The following is a 23,200-nucleotide window of genomic DNA, read 5'->3' as shown; positions in this document are numbered from 1 at the left end:
GACTGAGAAAGATAATTGAAGTTCTCCTTGGCACAACTGTGTAAATTCGACGAATTCTGCATTCTCTTAACCCTTCCCCAACCGGAGCTGGCTCTGGGAGACATTAAATTTCAAGACTTCTCATTTTAAAAATGTGAAAGTTTTATACTAAATCATTATTATTGTGGCAGCTATATATTTCATCATTCAACTTTACAGCACAAAAGAACACATAGTTCAAATCTATCCTGAATAGAGCTGAAAATGTACACATTTTTGATGTTACTTAGAAGCAACATTGGTTTATAATGGGTTAATGTCAGGTTAGTTTTTCGCTTTCGTGGGCGTTGTCTATTTAATTCTTTACCTTCTAAATCAGTTTAACCAGTTAAATTCGTGTCTTTGAATAAGATATAGGAGTGAGTAATCGCACACAGCTTTCGTGATAACCATACATACGCAATTGATTTATCTCATTCAGTCAACATTGATTCGTCGTCATCCGTGCTTTGCCAGCTACGACCTGTTTCAGGCTCCTATTTCTTAGCTATAGTACCATCCACAATATTGTTGTCACTTTGAAGCATTATTGGATTATAATGGATTTATCAATTTTCAAAAATGCCGCGGCGCGGTGATGAGTGCAATGCTATCCACTTTTTCCCAATATTTTGCAATGCGATGTTTGTGATTAGGAGGTATCGCATTGAACTTTTACGAATTTGATAGATCACATATTAATGCGTATCAAATTCGTTTAACAAACCTAATCATACCTCATTTCCCCGTGAAACTCGGATCATTTTGTCCACCAGGGACGCGAGTGTCATTTGTAAACCCATTTAAATACGTGGCGATTGACATCAGATTTTGAGGTAGACTTGAGGATCCTCTTTTATAATATTCGTGACAACAATAGAGTATACACCTGTCGACCACTGAACTTTCTCCCACCCGACGTGCATTTAAAAGGTTTTGATAAATTGCTACTCACGTCACTGGCGGTAGTGCGACCTGAATTAACGGGGAAATTAGCGATACGATAGCGATTAGCGATTACGTTTATCATCCTAAATTAATATTCACTACAATTATTATGAAACCATTCTAACGATTGAGGTAGGTTTGCATGGAGATTACATTTACATGTTACATAATACCCTGCGAGCCACCTCTAGGGTGCCTACCTGTGTACATTTCCGTGTCGTATGCACTTGCCCTGAGTATATCGGTAATGGCGGCTTACCATTTTTGGCGACAGATGGCCGCCAATAAGTCCTTGAGAGAGTGATATAATAAAAATATCCCATTTATTAAGTCCCTGAGGAAGTATTTCAAGAAGATATCAACTCTCAATAAAACTTTTCCCGTAAATTAAAAACCGGACGTCAAATTTTCTTACCTTTTAGCGTGAAAGATAGAAATCATCAGTTCGTGAAACTATTTCGCATTTTACTAGAGATCCGAGATACCGAGAGATTTTTTCCAACGAGATATTTTATTTTTTTCATGTTTATACCTACTCTCTATGAGTTTTGAAGAAGGTGAATTACTGGCCGTAATTTTTTTTTAAATTCCTTCGGCCCGCAAAATGAAGGAAAAATAATTTATGCGGTCCTTACATTGAAAAGTTGGGAGACCCCTGAATAGATCCTGCAACCCTCTCGCTGATTGGCTAACGCCTTATCATCCGCGAAACTCACCGATTTAAACCTTATTCCCTCATTCTACTGTCAATGTAGCCAATTGACTTCTCAGCCGCTTTGAATAATTCAGTTTTGATATTATCCCACCTTTCTTCTACAGTCTGTGTATTTTCAATCTCCCATGAGTTATTTTGCAAATTTTCCTGGTATTCTCTCCTCATAGTCCCCCTCAGAACTTCTCCCTTCCATTTCCTAGCTTTCATTATTTTTACTAGTCTTTTGGATCTTACGCTGATTTTCATAAGCGTAGGCTGCAGTGGCGTAGCGAGAGGGGCAGGTGCGGAGAGCCCGGACACCCCCCCGAAATATAAATAAACAATTCCTTTCCTTCAAAAAAGAAAACAATATATTAAAAAAATCATGAATTTACAAAAGATTTCTTTGGCAAATGACGCTTTTTCGATTATTAAAAGTGTTGAAATTAGTTTAAAACCATCTTTTTAGTACCCAGGTTTTTCAAAAGTTTCCACCCTGGTTTTGGACTCCCCCGAACGAATTTCTGGCTACTCTACTGGCTGCCTCGCGAATGTTTTTTTTCTGTTGAAAATATTGAGAATGAATGAATCACTCTGCAGTAATCGCCGCGCGGCGGATATTATCCTGAAACGAGCATGTAACAAAAAAAATTTGAATGCTTTTATTCATCTCCTGTTGTATTTATATTTCTTCAGATGAAATTATTTGCCTAGCACCATATTTAATGATATTGATACACATTTAAAGTGTATAAATTATTAATATTTCGTGTGACTTAGCATTAAATTTAAAATTAAGGTTGGTAGCATCCACACTGGTGTTGATCACTGAAGCTACTTCCTAAAGCTCCTTCATTTTTGGACGCAAAATTTGTAAATTTAAGAAATTTATTATTATTTTATTAATAAAAACCAATTGAAATTCAATCAAAAAGGTGATATGGTTCAAGCTTCTACGGGCGGTTTGCGTCCTCATTTGAATATTTATCTTGATTGAAATGCCTCCGGCAATAACCTGCGTTGGGAAAGAAAAAATCGCCGATCATACCAAAGTTGTGGTCCACCATCAAACAAATCGTGAAATAATCAGGAGCCACCACTACTAAGGACCTCTTGTGAGGTATTAGATACGCAAAATATGAGAAATAGCCAACCGCAAACATGGATTTGTTTAGAGAATTCTTGGGAAATACGATAGAAATGTAAGAGAGATTATCTTCCTGACTCTAGTAATACATTTGGAATATATTGCTAGCGTGAGGGACTCTAATAAGGTAGGGCATAGCTGAAATGAACGGAGTAGGAATACCTAAGAGCGGACGGATTCTTGATGAGTTGTAATGGTTAACAGTGCAGCGTTTCAAATATTCAGGGCGAGTTATGCTGGGAAAGCGTGGAGCATAATTTAGACAGAATTTTCTTTGCGAAATAGGGGAGGAGTTTTTTCAGAAGATGTAAAAAATATCATATGCTTACTGACGATCTCTGATAAAAGGGACCACGAAAAGAAGTTAAGGTAAATATAAAAATGTATGGTATGCAGAGACTAGAAGAAAGAGAGGTGCATAAATGACTCTATGTTCGTGCATGATATTGTAAATAGTGTGACTGATTCACAATTGATTGAAATGATTGACTTCTATGCTCCCAAAGTGTGCTGTAGGAGCAACAGATTTTTGAGTAAAGGGTGTAACACTAAATTTGACGAAAAGTCACCTCTTAAGAGAATAAAAACCGATTTTACAGAGAATTGGACATCTTTGGCCCATGGTCAAAGAATTTAAGTGCGTAAGGGCATGTTGTAAATGAGTCTGAGCAAATTCTGCATTTTTCATATGTGTTAGTCTCCAGGTTTTTCCTGTCATTGACTTTTATATAGTTAGGGAAACTGGAATGAAAAATAAATAAACGTCATTATTGCTGGTGCTATCATATATTGCAAGAGTTTTAAAAAAATTATTAATTTTATCGCGATCCTCACTAAGAAGACTGGTTACAAGTTTTCCTCCTTCCATTTGTATTTTTTGTTCTTCACAAAAAAACCTCGCTACAAACCGATTGAGAGGTATCCTGTATGTGGCGCGTGCACCACATTTTGAAGAGCTACAAGAGAATCATTTTACCGCGACCCCTTCAGTTATTTTTAAATTTGGGCAAAGCTAAGAAAACGTTTTGTGCGCAGCGGAAGGATGCCGCGTGCTTTGTGCCGCCGTAAAGGAGTTCTTTAACGACGTGCGTGGGTGTTGGCGGGTAGGGGGCGGATGCAGACAGGCCCCTGAGCAGACCCCCATTCCCCCTAGGAGCCACGTGGCCCACGGCCTCCAGCGGGGTCCCATCGGAGATCGCCTGGCTCCACGATATCCCCATTCCGGCCGTGAGCTCACACGAAAAAACAAAAAGATTTCCAGATCGTGTGTTCGCCGTCTGCAAGCGTGTTCCTGTAACGTACACGGCTTTTTTTATGGGCACACTTCGAAGAGAGGAGATAAGTTCGTTAACTTGCCTTCGAAACAAAAAGTACTCCAACTGTGGTACGTTATTAAGAGGAGGTGACCGACAGTTGAGGCCATTTGTAACATATGGGAAGTTAGGGAAGGAAGGGTGGAGAGAAACTCGGCATCAGAATTATAGAAGAATTATGGAAAAAGACAGCAATTAGGTCTATTCCAAAGATAACAGGTTAGAAAGAAAAATTAATAACTTGAGGCCAATTAAACTGCTCTCCAATCTCGGGAAACTACTTGAGCGATGTGTGGGTGGCCATATCGAGGGAATAAACGACGACATGAATCGTCTTCCTGGAGATCGATTTAGAATCAGATGGTACAGGTCCACGACAAAGCGAGTAAATAGGTCGCGAGAATTTGTCTTTGATAGTTCAAATAGGAAAATGGTGTTCACAGGAGGTATGGTATTTGGAGGAGGCGACCGGCAGCTGAGGTCATTTGCGCCAAGAGGGAAGGGCATGGAAGAAAGGGTGGAGAGAAACCCGGCGTCGGCATTAGCCTGCTCTTAACGAAAAGCGCCAGAGAGACCACCACTTAACGTTCCATCTGTCAGACGGAGTGTTGTACTTGAAGTGCCCCCACAAAGCACCTAGCAGGGAAAGGGCATCCCCTAAAAAATCTCTGCCATCGCCGATATTTGAACCCGAACCCACTGGGTGGAAGGCCAACACTCTAGTCATCCCACCAACCCGAACCCCTACATCTACATCTACATAATACCCTGAGAGCCACTTCTAGGGTGTTTGGCAGGGGGTGATCAATCACCAGCATGCAGCATACAATTGGACTTCCACATGCTCACCACACGGTCTAAAAAGCGTCACGTATACTAACAAATTATACTACCCTATGCTGTTAGAAATAATAATAAAATTAAGAAACATGCATTAATTTTTACATAGGTTAGTAGGCTATACTACAAGTCATGCAATCTATTTATGAGTTCTATCGCTGCCGTTATATTACTCGAAACGTCGCGGTTTGCATGTAGCATCGGTGATGCTTGATGCCTATTAGTTTTTTTAAGTATGGTATGTGGGCGTGGAGAAGGATGAAGGAGGTGAAGTGGACGGAAAGGAAGAAGAACGAATAAGTGCTGGACATGGTGGGTTAGGATAGAGAGCTTCTTGATGAGATACGGGGGAGACAGAAGGTATGGATGGAGTGGTAAATTAGTGGGGACAGCATGTTGAAAACAGTATTAGAAGGTTGAAAGTTAGATAAACGAGAGAGAGGAAGGAAGAGAATAGGATTTTTGGTAGAATGAAAGGGAGTAGGCCTTATTTTGAATTGATGAGGGAAGTCCATGAGGGGAGGGAAGACCGCCAGAATGCTTCGTGAAGCTCCACGCAAACCTACCTTGGTCGGTTTAAAACTTTAATATGTAATAATAATAACAACAGTATTTGGAGGAGGAGACCGACACCTACGATGATTTGCGCCATGTGAGAAGGATAGGGAAGGATGGGTGTAGAGAAACCCGGTGTCGTAATTAGCCTGCTCTTAAGGAAAGGTGCTGAGGGAACTACGGCTTAAAGTCCCATCCAACATACGCAGTGCGGTACTTGAAGTGTCCCTAAGCATTCAAGTATAGCTTGGGCAGTTGCTGAAAAATCTTCGCCATCACCGGGATGGAAACTCGGACTCAAAGGATAGGGAGCCTGCATTCTAGTCACCATGGCAGTCCATTCACTGCAGTAGTTTTTTTCCATAAAAACTGCTATAGTAAATGGAACAAGTTCATCTCCTCGAAGGAGCAAAACCGGAGATTATCCCAACATTGTTATTATTATTAGAGTATTCTACCGATTAAGGTAGGTTTCCATGGAGTACTTGAGAAGAATTCTCGGGTCTTCCCTCCCCATCAACCACTTCCCTCTTCAATTCACAATAAGGCCTACTCCCTTTCATCCTGTCTAAAAATCCTATTCTTTTCCTTCCCCTCCCTCGTTTACCTAACATTCTACCCTCTAACACTGTTTTCAACATCCCCTCCCCGCTAAGTACTCGCTCCATCCATACCTTCTGCCTCCTCCGTATCTCATCTAAAAGTTGCCTCTCCTCACCCACCATGTCCAGCACTTCATTGTTCCTCCTCCTCTCCGTCCACTTCACCTTCCCCATTTTTTGCTACACCCACATCTGGAATGCCTCCAGTATTTCTCGTATTCCTTCATAGGTGTCCAAGTTTCCGCACCGTAAAGCGCTACACTCCAGGGGCCGCGGCCGGCCGTATTCTGTATCTCCAAAGCAATCGGTGCGGCACCGATTCGTCGGGTGGGACGTCACACCGACTCGTCGTGCGCTTCTGTATGCACCCGATCGGTGCGGCACCGACAAGAAAACGGGAGATCGTAGGGAGCCGTACCGACACCAAAAAGGTACTACAAACTACCGCAGCGCCGACTACCGACTACAAACCACCACAGCGCATTGTACGTTTTATTTTGTTTTCACCGAGTAAATAATGAGGTTTGCTGCAATTTTATGTCTTTCTCTCCCTTCGAATAGGCCACTTTCATTCACTGTGTCATCATCTATTGATTACCTTGACATAAATATAAGATATTAGTTAATAAACATGAGGTTTGCCACCATATCATGGCTTTCTCTCATTTATGACATCACTTTCACTCGCTTGGAGTAGGATTTATTTCACTCTATCATCATTTATTTACTCCTTTGACATAAAAAAGATATTTTTGATTAAATATGTGTTTTGCCGCAATGTCGTCAATTTATCTCACTCTGGATAGACAACTATTATTTCACTCAATCATCATTTGGCGTTTCTCTCGACACAGCAATAATATATTTTTATTTAAATATGAAGTTTGCCGCAATGTTATCAATTTTTCCTATTTTTAATAGGCAACTTTATTTCATTTTATCGTGCGCCATTGATTAACTTGGCGATAAAAGAAGATAAGTATGAGGTTTGCCGCTATATTATCATTTTCTTTCACTTGGAATGCGCAACTTATACATATGTATTTCACCCAATCACAATTTCTTTACTTCCTCGTCATTACACTTGTTTTAATTACACCCAGCTCCATATTTTTATAAAAATTTCCTTACTTGTTCCTCTAATTTAACATTAACATTTGCTTTTGAATCCTATGTTCACGTTCCATAGTATGTGATTTTGTCTGCTACGGTGCCAATGGCATCACCTTCCGTTGATGACATTTAGACGGACCTTACTTAATGACACCTATATTACCAAATTATGAATAAATAGCAATATACGGAACCAATATATTAAAAAAGAAACTACAATCTCAAGGATAGTTTCAATAATTCATTCCAGCAACAACAATCTCCATCACATACAAACTATATTGTGATGCTGTAATATTGTTTCCTTTGATTCTGTAGGTACCAGACATCATATAAGCATTGTTAACAACTTATACAATATCGAATATCTTAATCTAACAAGAAGTCGTAATTTACGCAAATAAAAAGATTTATAACGACGACAACAAACTGTGCCAAAGACTAAGTGCCTAACTTCGGATGTATTCGGATTTTTCCTGTTTGGGAAGGAGGGGGAACTGTACCGACTGGTTTGAAACCGACGACCTTACAGAATCGCTGAAAGTGCCGTCGTCGGTACGGAATCATGTCCAGTCGGTGGGCTTGAAAGGGACACCGATAGGTGCGGTACCGGCGAAATACAGAATACGGCCCCAGATCAGACTCTTCACTAACCTTTTCTTTAAATTCTTACATAGTGAACCTCTCCGCAGCTCCTTTCTGTTCATGAACGCCTCCTTCGCTAATGCAATTCTCTTCCTGATGTCCTTACTACTTTATCCGTTTTCCTCAAATGTACTGCCTAAATAGTTGAACTTAAGTGCTCAAGTTTTTCACCACCCACCTATACATTAAGTTTCACATTACTCGCTCGTGATGCTTTACCGCATTACCTTGGTCTTCCCATCCCAGCATATTCAAATCCCAACATATTCAAAGAGAAAAAATGGGTGATGATTGAAGTACAGAGTAGAAAGAGAAGTGAACTTACATTACTACACCAAATAATTATAATTGAGCAGAGCATTTCATCAATTTAAAAATCTAAAATTGACAAAACGCTCAGCGAAAACCAATTGACCAACAGCAAAACATTTTAGCTGGAAAACGGATAATAGTATTCCCTGCTTAAGATGGGCATAATGCATACCTTGAATTAACACGATAACCAGGGAAATAATTGCCCAGTACACCATAGGGGGGCATACAAATTATTTGCGTTCTATGCACAAAAAATGCCTCTCATTGTCGCTGAACATCATTTCCTAATCTTGGCCTCCAGTGGTGCGATTTTGGAAACCGGTTGCCTAATCACACCGTTTGCAGAGGTTTGAAATTGAATTTTTATACATGCGCTCAAGTAGGAATTGACTGTCCCCAAAAATTGTGATAAAAGTAGACACTCCTCCTCATATTAAGCAGCATAAAAACTTATATTGTGTCACTTATTTCTGAGTTAATTCGTTTTTTTCCAAAATTGGTGCGACTTAGGCAACCTTCCCCTATATTTTGCTATTACAGGTAATATTTCTACGACCGTAGGGTGCGCATGAGGTGTTCCTCTGGCACGATGCATATTGGCGATTGATCACCCGCTGCCAAACACCCTAGAGGTGGCTCGCAGGGTATTATGTAGATGTAGATGCAGAAATAGAAACTAAATGGATAGAGGACTCACATAAAAATATCGATTAACAATACAAGGGTACTTCTTTCCGACGGCTAATATGCGTATTTATGCTTGTGAGAATCTATGTCAAATGAGGACCTGCTATCTTGCAATTTTTTGCGTAAAAACGTATCGCAAAGCATTGGTCATATTGGAAATGACTCATTCCCGGATAAACGCGTGATGGATTACATGTTTTTTTTAGCGATTTTTCGTGACAGATTATTCGCTTAAAATTTACGCTGCCATTTTGAGCTTTTCATGGTATATCGAGTCGACCCTGGCCCTTAATTAACTGTACCTAACAGATGAAAAATTTTCGTTTTATTTTTTCGAGGAAAAATAATTGCATTTGAGACGAAAATAAATGTTGAAGAGAGTTCAGTTTCTACAGCGGAAGTTTTCATCGAGTCATGAATCACAAATAAAAAAATAATATAAAGGTTCGAGAGGGCGTTATGCGTCTTCATTGGGTGTTACAGGTCTCATTGTGAGTTAATTTTAAGGGTGCAGCATTGGTAGATGTAGAATTTATCTTTGTATGCAGTATAAATAGATTTCAACCCATATGTAAAATAAGATTAGATTTTTCAAGATTTTTGACCGCCGTAAACCCGCTTTACTTTTTCAGTTTTTCGCTGACAAAGAAATTACCAAGCATGCAAAACATATTTCAATTATTAATTTGTTCCACTCTTACCGCTTTCCCACTATTTATAACAATACCGCTCCTACATATTCTGACCATAGGGATGTGATTACATCTCTCACCACAAACTTGTTCCGTTTTGTTTTCATATTTTATTTATTTATTTGCAATAAACCCAAAAACAGTACATGAGACCTTTTACATTGGATTTTTAAGCAAATGGTTAAATAATAAAGTGTAACAAGAAACAACGAAAAAAAACATGATTAAATACACTCAGATATCACGTAATACTTCACTTCTATGAACGCCTCATCCACTCATTTGTTATTTGGGAAGGGCGGAGAAAGAAGAGAGGGATTTAAAGAGGAAGTTTCCTGATGGCAGTCGTAAATGATGACATTGATGATGTTATATCAACAGAAGGAGCTTTGATGGAATTGTAGTGAATTTATTTCTATAGGCAGTATCTCATTGCATATTATTTCCTGATCTCTCAATGGGTACCTACTTCTTGTCATAATTTTTATTTTAGCTCGTCAATCAGAACCCATAGGATGATTTCTCGCTGATCCATCCTACTTAGATGGCGCCACCGGGGAGACTTTGTGCGTTATGATTTTAACGCTCACATCAAACATGCGTAAATAGCATTATGTTCATAGCTAAAATTATAAAACTAAGAAAGGAAAAAAGAAAAATTAATACATGAAAGTTTTCGACTTAGCGAGTGCAGGGATTAATTACACGAATGGCACATCTGTTACTATCCCTGATGGTAATATAATATTAAATGCTTGATAGTACCTTTGTGTTGATAATTATTACTATCAGAATATTATTATAATGCCTTGCCAAAAAAAGTTTAATCTGAAAAAATCTACGGAAACTTCTTCGGCTTCTAACTACCTTCTTCCGCAGCGGGATCATGATTGAGTTATTGACGAATAAAGGGCACGCAAAGTCGTAGTGAGTATTAACCTAAAAAGTGGGGTAATTTAGGCTTTGGATGGAAGTGAAATACTGTTGATTTTATCTGGTTTTAATTATAGCTACTTGAATTTATCGTGACGACTGTAACAGAGCTGATGCGTTAGCAAAGCTGAAAAAGACCAGCATTTACTTAATACTCCGAGAAGGTAATTAAAATTCTACTGTGCATGATTGACAACCGAATGGACTAAGAGTAATGAAATAATGAACGCTCATTGTTTTCATTATTGCTTGCGAATATCACAACCATCACCACCTCAATAGTCTGGCAGCAAGAACAGCATATCTACATCAGTAAAACTAAACTGAGTTTTTTTGTCATAAGAATCCTTCATCATCATCATCATCACTGGTCAACAATCCTAGGATTGGTTTGACGCAGCTCTCCACTCAGTTCTCCTATCAGCTAATCTTTTCACTCCTACGTATTTCTTCTCTTTCACATCTCTCTTTACTTGTTCCATATATTTTGTTCGAGGTCTTCCTTTTCCATTCTTGCCTTCCACCTGTCCTTCGACGATTGTCTTCATCAGGCCATCATGTCTCAAGATGTGGCCTATAAGGTTGTTCCGTCTTCTTATTAAGGTTTTCATGAGGCTTCTCTTCTCTCCTACCCTTCTTAGGACTTCCTCGTTACTAACTCGGTCGATCCATTTGATTTTCATCATTCCTCTGTAGCACCACATTTCAAAGGCCTCTATCCTTGCTTTCTCCGCTGCGGTCATTGTCCATGCCTCACTTCCGTATAGGAGCATACTCCAGATGTAGGTTCTTATAAATTGTTTCTTTACCTCCATATTTAAGTTTCCTGCTGTAAGCAGGTCTCTCTTTTGGTGGAATGCTCTCTTCGCCTGGGCTATTCTGCTGATAATTTCTTTCTTGCTTCTCCCGTCACTAGTTATCTTGCTTCCCAAATAACAGAATTCATCCACCTCTATCAGTTTTTGCCTCCCTATTTTAATGTTGGTCTTGACTTCTTCTCTTCTGCTGCATACTAAGATCTTGGTTTTCTTCGTGCTTATTTTCAGTTGATATCTACTCATTACCCTACCCATATTAGCCAGAATATTTTTCAAATCCTTCTCTGTTTCTGCTATAACGGCTATGTCATCGGCAAATCTTAGCATGCAAATTTTTTCTCCATGGATATTCACTCCCAATTCCTTTTCTTTGATTTCATTAATGGCTTTTTCAATGTAAACGTTGAAAATTACGGGTGACAATGTACAGCCTTGTCGCACTCCCTTCTTAATGAGAATCCTTATAACATCGTTTTAGGCTTGACTCGGTGTAAATGCGATATATCCATGATAAAAAATACAAATGGTAATATCCACTTTTCAATTCCATTCGTACGTGATATGTCGGAATTACTGCCAGGGAGTGCGGCATGGTGTGACTCAGTGTCATGGCGTATGTGAATAATTGCAGCTTTTTCATTCCAGTGGTATCCAAATTCAAGACACAAATTTTCCCACTTGCGATGAGCAAGGTGTATTACCTACTCCGCAGTCAGTGATTACGTATTTTTAAGATAATGGTAAAAAAAGCGATCGATAAACTTTGTGAATGCAACGTACTCTAATACCAATCGGCATAATAAGCTCTAAATACTGATTCTGCCATCAGTCAGAAGTTGTGGAAAAGCTTATAAAGACTGAGAGGTAGTTTCCCAGCAGCAGTCAATATCCCAACCACAACCAGACAGCAATGTCGGCATTAACATGTAGCATCTGTGCAACATCCATGTTAATCCAATTAGCACTGCATGGCTATATGTCAAATATCCAAAGACCACACTAAACAACATTGCAGAGATGTCAACATGTGGACATGGAGGTCCATATTACAACCTCTCTTAGATATCTTCACAGCATCTAATGAGGAGATAATGGGTGTGGCAATTATGGTTATTGGTAATTCCCATGCGTAAAAACAAAACATTTGTGCTCCTCAATTCTATAAAAACATATGTTATTTATGGATACTGATTGGAATAACAAATTTTTAATATCACTGATATAACAGCTTGGATATCAATGTAACGGTATTTTTACAACTCGTTATGGATGCTACAAACAGGATATCTATGTAATATTCTTTTAATATCCATCGTGTAATAAAAACGTGTTTTGGATATATTTACCTTATTTTGATATCCGATGCATATCGTCTGCTGCTAGGGTTAAGTTGGCCTTTCTTTTCCTACAAAATGAATGATCTGGAAACAATATAAAATTATCGATCGGTAGATGAGACACCAATTTGAACGAGCTGAACAACAGTATAGACTGTATAATTAGAGTTTCTACAATTAACTTCAAAAGAGAACGTCAGCATATTCTTCATTCAAGAAACCAAAACCATTACCATTTCAAAATTCATGCGACATGAAGTGCACGTGACTACGGAAAAATTATCTTCTCAACACAAAAAAAGAGGAAGGAGGTCACGTTTCATGGAAGAAAATGATTCCAGCATTCCCATTATTATTGCTTCCTTAGACTTCCCACGCGAGAGTAAACAATGAGAGGTAATTGTAGGAAGCAGTAGGCAGAGGGTGACCTTCGGCATCCACAAAGGAAGCATAAGTGCCAAGTTTTGCATTTTTAAGGATAACGTTGACATAATTTCCAAGATTACGTGTAGCTACTGACCATTTGCCAACATTTTCTCACATTTCATGTAACCATAACGAAATCCTACGTAAGGCTCTTTTACCGACTCAAGTAGCAACGTTTCTCATTCTATATTTTCTTCCTAAGACTCCGGGGTGTGCCAGTATGGCGCTCATAATAAGTAGAGTGTTTATTAAAAGGGTCGCTTCCGTATTCCGGACATTTTATGGCCGTCAAAAAGGACCGAAAAAAGCTCTGCTAAAAGAATTGCCCGAGTACGTGATCCTTGGAGTGCAAAGAAGGCCAGCAGCCTGCGCTATTTTTGCCTTCCCCGCCATAATTTCTGCAGTTCTTAGCTACTACAAAAGACTTCGAGGTTTCTCAAAGGTAGCAATTTTTAAAATGATCTTTTTCAACGGATTCATAGGCTGCAGGAAATATCACAAATCTGCAGGAAACAGCAGGCATTGGCCTCATACATCGGGGTATCCAACAAATTCAATAATTTCATATGCATGAACGACCATGTCCTGAATATCATCAATCTACCTATCATTAGCATTAGGTACCTTCAGTACATCTGTGTTCCGCAAATGACCAGTACTAGGTCTGTCGCTTTGTGAGAAGAATTCTCGGAAAGTGCGAAGACTAATTGAGAAAAGGGGGTCATTTTTCCCTACAGTAGGCTTCCAGTACATGGGATGCTCATGAGATAGGCTCAATCAACGGCCTGGATAACGTGCGGTTGGTTTTTGGTTTTGTCCGAAATGTCTAATATATGCTTTGACTAGCAAACAAACAACCAACTTTTTTCGCAAAAAATCGAGATATTTTCTGCCTGTATGTACCAGAAATTGAGAAGTACCCATTCAAGCTTTCCATCTATTCGTGGGTTCCATCTTTCCAATTTATTTATGCTGAGCACAAATTCAAGAAAAAGATTCAAGAAAAAGAAGAAAGATCTAATTCATGTATGTCAATGTTAAAAGTTTCACTGTAAATTGGCGTCACGGCTGTATGTGAAATTTACTTAAATAAATAAATAAATAAATAAATAAATTGGGAGATTTAATTCAATATGAAACACTTAAACGAATTTTTTTAAACTAAAGTTTTCAGTCTTTACATAATGCCATATTCACAAATGATAGGAGTGCCAGTGGATGATAATTTTTCAGTTTTATTTAAAGAATGACAGCCAGTTTCGACGCATTCACGTCATCATTGCAAAACTTTGATCAGTTCATCTTTTTTACTAAAATGCATTTTATTTCACTGCGGTTACAAAATGTTCAAAAGATAAATTGTCGCAAGGGAGAGTGAAATACATATAGATCAACAAAGACTTATATCTATATCTCATCTTTTGGCAAAAACCTGAACATATCCATCAATACCGCCGCCACATAATATCCTGCATGACATCTTAAAGACGTTAGATGGAACTATGGCACAAGTAAATGCCCTGGATCCGAAACAAGGGGAAATGGAAGAATTTTAAGGCTTAATTTAGAGATTATAACAGATCAAAAGGCCACGGGACTAATATATTAAGGGATATTCAGATTAACGTATGAGCTCGTGGAAAGTGAGACATTAATCTTGCAGCACCTGACTGAGAAAGATAATTAAAATCCTCCTTGGCAAAATTGCGTAAATTCGACGAAACATGCTTTCTCTTAACATGTAGGCGGTTTGTAACACATATATTTGCTGACATCACACCGATGACCAATTAATACTCTCCTAAAATTTACCATTGTGCCTTCAATATGACGATTTTTCCATTTTTCAATCTAGGGTGTTTGGCAGGGGGTGATCAATTCCCACACGGTCCATAAAACGTTACGAATGCTAACAAATTATAATACCACATTCGTGCGAAGGCAAAACCTGCGAACCACTCATAAAGGTAATCATCCGATAAACCTAGAACTGAATAAAACATGCTGTCAGAAATAATAAGAAAATTCTGAAACATGCATTAAGGTATACATAAGTTAGAAGGATACACTCCTGGTAATAAAATCTATTTGCGAGTTCTAACGCTGCCGTTATAGTCTCTTATTGATTGGAAAAAACCACTTCCTGTGTCTTTCTGTTCTGTTCCACAATCTATCTCTCTTATTTTATCTACATGATCCTGCAACCCTCTCGCTGATTGGCTAATCAACACCTGATCATCCGCGAAACTCGTCGATTTAAGCCTTATTCCCTCATTTTACTGTCAATGCAGCCAATTGACTTCCCAGCCGCTTTGAATAATTCAGTTTTGATATTATCCCACCTTTCTTTTACAGTCTGTGTATTTTCAATCTGAGTTATTTTGCAAATGTTCCTGGTATTCTCCCCTCATAGTCCCCCTTAAGTTTAATCCATTTTACCTAATTGGGTTGATATTACTAATAGAATAGTGTAAGGATTGATAAAATATCCCTCAGAAAGCCGTAAAACTCACCATTTTGAACCATTGATCTGATCTACCGTAGTATATTGGCGTTCGTAAGATACGACTAACTTCCTCGCTGATATCTGCAGTGATGAGCTGTTTTCTTACACTCACGAAATTTATACTGTGTACACTCACGAAATGTACTAAGGTTTAGTTTTGAATCTATTTTTGTGGAACGAGGAAATTTCGAGAGGTTGAGATAGGCTTTCAAAATCCCGCATTGACTGCGCCACTATCAAGCTCTGTCCGTCGTGCTGTGACTTGTGACACATTCAGAGGCGGTCTGGACAGGTCAGCTGGTCGGCAGTCGGCGAGGGCCACGAGATTAGTGGGCTCGTGTCTATCGTGAAGCATATATGAAAGGTGTAATAAAAAAATTCAGATTATATTGAACCAAAATTTTTTGCTATTGTAAAATTCTACTTTTTCATTAGTTGCTATATTTACAACATACTCAGTGTAAAACGATTATAGGAAAATAAGTCAAATAAAGTTGTCAGAAAAGAAAGCTTTTTTGAAAGGGTTAGAAAAGTCTATGAGAGGTTTATTGATTTCAGTGCAGTTTTAAGGAAAAAAAATCACTAAAGAGATTATAGATTCATCGTACATACTTAACATTTATAAACTGTGAAATTCTCACTTTTCATAGTATTTATTCTTACGAAGTTGCTATTTTTTATTAAGGTGTATCATAGAGTAGGGATATATATACTTACTCTATACTTGTATCTAGTTTTTGATAGCCAGAATAGCGTCAAAATCCATTTCCGGGCATGCAATTTCCTTAAATTTTCCGGGGGAGGACCCCTGAATCCCCTGGTATGATGGGCCCCATCATGAGCCCCAGCCGAGGGCCCCGAATCAACCCAGACCTCCCCAGGATGCATTCCCACACAAGTATGCTGCATGTGGGATATTTTTAGCAGCCTAACGCCTAGAGTTCACGGTATTAAGGCAAACAAAATAGAACAAACTATCAAGTATAGTTTAGTCATGTTTCGGGATGTGCGAGTACTCGAAATTTCGAGTCGAGTCGAGTATTTGGTACTCGAACATTAGTAGCATTCGAGCATTCGAATTAGCATTCGCATAGCATTACGAATGTCGAGTCTAATAGTTTCGGTTACAGAACTGTCAAGGCCAGTAATTTCAGAAATCTACCGATAGGAGGCGCTATCATGAAACTCATGAAATAATGTCGTTTTTAAAGTCGATGAGTTGTTCCAATGTCTTAGCCTAAGAGTTTCAGCCTATATATGTAGCAGTCAACCGCTATAATAGTCGACGCGGGCGCCGAATACCTTTTCGTTAGCCGCGGCGGCCAACCGTCTTCCGACCTCGCGGTGTGATTGGAGTGGACCGCTGCATCTCGCACACTTTCTTATGCGATAATTTTACATGATGCACTGAATTGTTGAGGCCTTTACTTCGTAGAATTCCATATTTAATGTTTGGAAGGAAATTTCTTAGCTTTTCTACAAAAAACACACACTTTATTGCCGACTAGTTTCGGTTACCGAAACTAGTCGGCAATAAAGTGTGTGTTTTTTGTAGAAAAGCTAAGAAATTTCCTTCCAAACATTAGATACTTTTACACCCTACCATACTTTCTTAACCCAAACGCCGAGAGAATACGTAAAAATTGTTAGAATTGTAAGGACAATGCTATTTTGTCCCGGAATATGAGTTCACAATCTTTTAGGGCATTCGAGTGCCACGTACGTCCGAAATTTTCATTGATTTCTTTGTTGCATTTAGTTTCCTTCTTGAACTAAGAAAAAAAATTTGCTTTGGTTGATTAAACGAAGTAAGAAAGAGAGAAAAAATTGTTTGGTCTACAAAGCTAATTCTAAGTTCTATAGTTCGTTCGCGTCGTACAAATTCCTTCACTGAGGGCTCTTCTGAGTAGTTTGGATACATTCATCAATTAAATTGACATCACATTGCTAGAGGTAAATTCATTTCAAATGTGCTTATGGTTTATGGAGGTGCTAGTTAAGACACATTCATTTTCATTCATCTCCTAATTGTGTCACAATTACCATAAAATTTCCTCATTTTCTTTTCCTTTTGAGATCAAGCTATGCATTCAGGATATAAAACTCACGAGGGGATTGGAAAAATGAGAATATGTTGGAGTATGCATTGCTGTGTTGCCTAGTTCAGGAATTGCCACACTGGACTCGACTCCATACTCGACTCGAAGGCAAAAACTACGACTCGCACATCCCTAGGCATGTTAATATCAGTATCACTCAAGGAGTATATAAAAGTATATGATTTTTAAATTAAGCATAAAACCTCCTTGACAATTTCGATTTTTGTAAGCGACTTATGGATTAATCTTTTGATCTTGAAAATTCATGCTTAGGAGTACACAATGAATTAGGCAAGAAACTCTTAAGTGCACATTATTTATTATTCCCTGCTAGAGTGGAACAAACTATTTAGTTTGATTAATAATCTGAACAAGAACATACTATTTAATAGAAGAAAAAGAGAACAATCCACCTCGCACTTTTCCGTGGACTGGACCCGTGAAGGATCTCCGAAAATTATACTGAGATAGCTTCATTTTTTTAGGCAGAGGATCATAAAATTTTGAAACAAGTAAAGCATTTTTATACTTTCCTGTAATGCGCATATGCCATACATTTTCCAAAGTACATGTAGTTATAAAAATAGTAACGTTATTATTTGAGAATACTGTTTTGAAGAGTCTACGATAACTTCCATCTTTATGAATGATTAGGGTTATACTCGCATGAATGCTAAACTAGAACCTTTTTTCCCTTAAGGCGTGTATTATACGCTAGGAAACGCATAGTTATTACCTTATTCAGGAAAGGTGTTTGCTTATACAATTTATTTGGAGCTCCACCAAACTACACCAATATTATTAAGCTTAATCATGAACTTGTTCAAACGGAATATAATAAGTATTATTATTATATTTTAACATAATATCTATCAATCCTTTCTCACCCAGGGCTTCTGGGAGAAATGTAATTTGAAGACTACTCATTTTAAAAAAGTGAAAGTTTTCCACGCAATCATAATTATTGTGGCTTCTGCATATTTCACCCAGTGGCGGATACATGTAGGAAGCACCCTCCCCTTGCGGGGCCACCCGCATTGCCGAACCTTGCAGAACCAAAATTGCAACTTTTTTTATGCCACAAGGTGGCATTTTCTAGTATATGTGTATAATCAGTTTAAATAAATCAGTCTTAAACTTTGCATGTGACGTGATTATTTTTTTATTAAGATAAAAGTAAAGGGAGCTTAATATATCTTTTGCGCCCTTCCCCCTCTAGTTTTTTTTTGTATCCGCCATGGATTTCACAATTAGACTTTACATCACAAAAGATCACGCTGTTAAAATCTTTCATGAATAGAACTGAAAATGTCACATTTTTGATGTTACTTAGAATCAACATTGGGTTATGATGGGTTAATCATACGTGTGCCTGATGAGGTCCTGGTGAGGAGGGACTTGATTCCAATTTTTTTTGAGAAGGCTGGCGAGCACAAAGTGTGTGAGTGACAAGTGGAAAGAACAAAGGCATGCCGAGAAGAGCAACATGAAAGCATTTAAACTCGTCCCATTACTACCCCGCTGACCATCAGTTGACGCTTTATAAGGACACCCATGCTCCAGATTCAAATGCTCTCGAAGTGAATAAAATGACTCGTGCACCTTCAATAAATTCAGACTTTGGGCTAAATATGCCAAGAACATACGGTATCTTATACCACCTCGAAGATCATCTCAATTCTCATGCGTCCTCTTTACTCTTTTCCTCTTATGGGTCGACCGTCCATTTACTACAGCGACACGAAGCGCTCGTGGGTGGGCGAATGACAAAATGGGTGAACATCAATGCGGGTCGATTCCACAGCGATGCTCGTGCCGGGCGATGGAAAGTATTTCTCCGCATCCCAATAGCCACATGCTCTCTTCGGGACCGGATGACAGGCGCTTAATTTGTGACTCCTTGGCGCTCGAACCTGGGCCCCCGGTTTAAAGAGCATGGCTCATAAAACCCGTTCTGAGGATGGCAAGGAGGGTGTAGAAAAACGCTCGACGTGCACGCACTATCGCAGGAGCTATTCAAAAGATTTCACCCTGACCAGTGTCCCGCTCGTAAAATAAACCGTAAATAACATACTTAACTGGTCAGTGCTCGGATCGAGGGAGAAGACTCGAGGGTTGACCGCAGTGGGTGGAGGATTAACCTCTTCAATCTCGGCTCTTTGAATAGAATGAAAAATTGTAGCGATCAGCGGGTGGGTGTTGAACAGCTTAAGGTTGGATGGCGATATTTGGTGGAACTTGTTCGCAGGAAACATAATGAAATACACTTTTGTATGTTCCACAAGAGTTTTTAATCCCGACCTAGGTTTCGGCAGTACACACTGTCATTATCAACCTTGATAATGACAGTGTGTACTGCCGAAACCTAGGTCGGGATTAAAAACTCTTGTGGAACATACAAAAGTGTATTTCATTATGTTTCCGGTGGGTGTTGAAAATGGTGGGATCACAACCAGCACAAGCACCGAGTGATGTAAATACATGGAGTGCATGTCTACGAAATGGAGTCCATAGAGTACAGCGAACGGATCATGGGCGGAATTTTGGGGGGGCAGGGGGAGCCTGGTAGTAATCTAGTTGCAAAAATTATTCACCAAAAATTGGCCCACCAACACAAATTAATACGTACCAAGGCTCCATACTATGAATACTACCCAGAAACTGTGCTTGAAAACAGTTTATTTAAACTTTACTACGATTTTCCAATCCGAAAAAATAAAAATATTATCAATAATAGACCAGATATAATGTCGATTGACAAGGAAAATAGAACTTGTTACATAGCTGATATTGCTGTACCACTCTCGCATGCTATTGAAAAGACCATAGCCGGGAAAACAAACCAGTACCAAGAATTGGCAATAGAAATAGTAAGAATATGAAATATGGAACGGGCTTTTATAGCTCTAATTGTCATCTCTGCAACCGGTATCGTCCCAAAACTACATAGTTATGAAATACTGAACCTTCATCCAAATACATTCATCAAATTGCAAATGATAATTTGTCCACAAAGAGTACGAAACCTGTACATTCAAGTATGTACAATGAAAACAAAAGCATCAAAAGTTTTAATAAATTTTAGCGTTAGACAGTAATTAACGCTGTTTACAGAGGCTAACATTAACAAATTTTACATGAACAATTAGAAGCTATGAAATTTTTCACTGGGGGGTGTTCAATAGCCCATTAACCCCGGGCAGAACTGCACCCCTAAAAAAATAAAGCTCTAAACTTCGCCCATGGAACAGACGACCAATAAACAGAAGAGGTATGATCGAGTTTACTCTCATGAATTTAACTTGGTAATTTATTTAACAACGATGTAAAATATATAAGAACTACCTTACCACAGTATATAGCACAGTATATAGCAGTGTAACATATGCTTTTAAATAGCGATATCATAGAAAAACTGTGGACCTCTGATGAAAAAAAGGAGCTACCATACTGTTGCGTTGGCTGCAATGCCTGACACTGATGGTTTGTAAAAAGATATACGTGCTTGAGGGTTTGTATTCAGAAATAATATTTTCATTAAATATTCACAAAAAATAAAAAATAAAAACATATAACTGCTTTTTCTATACCCAGGCCACAATGAATCAGCTTGAAAGAAAATATGGACTCTGACTGTTACACTTTAGGTTAATCTCAGTGTACTAATATGACAATTAAAATGAATTTGAAGATAAAATTTGTTAAATTTGATACACCTGTATGGAATAATTTGTATATAGAATAACATGATAAAATGCGTTGTTCAAAAAAAGCAGTAAATATTAACATTTTATAGCAAAAGAACAACTACGATATCGTCTTTGCTTTATTGTGAATAGGGTGGTTTCCTATTATTTTTTTATTGCCTTAATCGAAAGATTATTACTCCTGGAGTACGTATTTCACGCTTTTAGATTTTTAAATGATAATATCTATTTTTCGCGATTAAATGAAAAGTGAAAATTTTCAAGCGCGCGAAAACGCGACGCGTTAGTAGGAATGATGGGAAATCTCTCCGTACGTCGTTCCCCCACCGCCCGGTAAGGTGACCTTGAGGCGAGGCTTAGCGCTGATACGTCGCAGGCTGCCAGCGGGTAGCCTAGTGCCCTGCCGCCTGGTAGCGCTTGGCTTAAATAAGGATTATTAATACCTTATCAAACGAGGAAAACTTTCCGACCTTAGCCAGTTTTAATAAGTGATTATTAAGACATGTTTCCCTGAGCTCTGCGCCTCATGCATGCTTTGGTAACCTCAGACGACGTATAACTCCTATCTTCTCCTATAGAAACTAGGTCCCTGTGACGTCACGTGGAGTGGCATCGCATGGGCGCCAATCTGGCCCTTTTCAAATGAGGATAAAAATGGACCATTGCCATTCGTCTACACCGGCATTTATAAAACGAAATAATTTGTATATTATGAATACACTAATGGTGGGTAACGAATCGCAATTATTGCCTTTTGTTTTCTTTGATGAAGGAAACTACCCTATTGTCTATAAATGCTGCTTGGGGATAAATGGATGGCCGATTAAGGACAACTTCTCTAAATTATTTCTTCTTTCTGCCTGGCGTTAACTTTCATAACTGTCTAAGGAGATTTTCTCGACATTCTTCCAGAATAGTATTGCCAACTAGTATTGTTATTCAGTTCTGAAAGCAGTTCAAAGTTCATACATAGAGTTCAAACTCCCCCGGACAGCCGTTTGATTTTGTTTGCAGCAACTGATGAATAACTGATTATAAGTGCCATCATTAGTTCTCGGCGTTATTGTACCCAGGGGCGGTCTGGGATAATTTGGGGCCCTCGGCTGTGGCCCACGATAGGGCCCTCCTTACTGGAGGATCGGGAGTTCTATACCGTATAATTTTTGGAAATTGAATTCCCGGATATGGATTTTGACGCTATTCTGGTATTTAACACTAGGAATACCGGACTTGACACCCCCCCTAGAACTACCGAATGGAGTCATTTTGACTCCTACCTTATTATTGTTTATTTTTGCTGTTTATGTCTGTTTTTATTGATAGATTGCATTAGTTTATCATTTTTGTTAATAATTGCAATATTTCAGACGTCGTTTTAACAAAAGACTATATTTTTTTTAAATGCGAAATTAGACAGTGTTGCTTTGAAATTCTTTTTTCTTACATGTTATGTTGTTTTAATAGAATTATAATGGAGGAATTGGATAAAACAGCAAACGTAGACTTTTCAACACATTTTATCATATTGTTTCAATGATCAAAAATATTACTTAGGCTACATGGTAGTTGGGAAGATAATTAACTAAAGCAAAAAAATGCAGTTGATACGCCACGCATTTGTCTAAGGTGCTTTAGAGTTCAAGCATTGTCGTTCATTTTCATTGCCCACACAAAGACTTTTGGCAGGTTTTACAATTCCCAACTGATAGATTATTTTTGAACTTTGGTTTTGCCTGGAAATAATTTTTTTGCAGAAACCCGTCAGAAGAATCTGCGGCATTGGACACAGAACGCTTTTATCTACA

This window comes from Ischnura elegans, chromosome X (genome assembly GCF_921293095.1).
Source record: "Ischnura elegans chromosome X, ioIscEleg1.1, whole genome shotgun sequence".
Lineage (NCBI taxonomy): Eukaryota > Metazoa > Arthropoda > Insecta > Odonata > Coenagrionidae > Ischnura > Ischnura elegans.
The sequence above is the reverse complement of the archived record's forward strand: the minus strand, read 5'-3'. Positions refer to the sequence as shown.